This window comes from Microtus ochrogaster, unplaced genomic scaffold (assembly GCF_000317375.1).
Source record: "Microtus ochrogaster isolate Prairie Vole_2 unplaced genomic scaffold, MicOch1.0 UNK2, whole genome shotgun sequence".
Taxonomy (NCBI): domain Eukaryota; kingdom Metazoa; phylum Chordata; class Mammalia; order Rodentia; family Cricetidae; genus Microtus; species Microtus ochrogaster.
In genome coordinates, this window is record NW_004949100.1 from 9,269,176 (window position 1) to 9,269,853 (window position 678).

Below are 678 nucleotides of genomic sequence, written 5' to 3' on the forward strand. Positions count from 1 at the left end.
TAGATTCCTGAGAATTTCCCTAGTGCCAGATTCCTCCTAAAGCCCATAATGGGTTCCTCTATGAAAATACCTCTTTCCTTGCTCTCTCCCTCTGTCGTTCCCCCAGCTTGACATTTTGGATTACTCATATTCTCTTCACCCTCCCTTCTTCCCTTCCATTCCTCTTTGACCTTTCTCTCCCCTCATACTCCAAATGTGTTCAGAAGATCTTGTCTGTCCAGGGGGATCCATATGTGTCTCTCTTGGTGTCCTCCCTATTTCCTGGATTCTCTGGAGTTGTGAACTGCAGGCTGGTCATCCTTTGCTTTATGTCTAATATCCACTTATGAGTGAGAACATCATCCAATTAAACAAGGGGTACACAAATCTAAACAGAGATAAATAAATTCTCAAATGGCTGAAAGGTACTTAATGAATTGTTCAACATCCTTAGTCATCAGGGAAATAAATATCAAAACAACTCTGAGATTCCATCTTACACCTGTCAGAAAGGCTAAGATTAAAAACACTGACGACAGCTTATGCTGGAGAGGATGTGGAATAACAGGAACTCTCCTCCATTGCTGGTGGGAGTGCAAACTTGTATAGCCACTTTGGAAATCAGTATGGCAGTTTCTTAGAAAACTGAGAATCAACCTACCTCAAGTCCCAGCAATACCACCGTTGGGCACATACCCA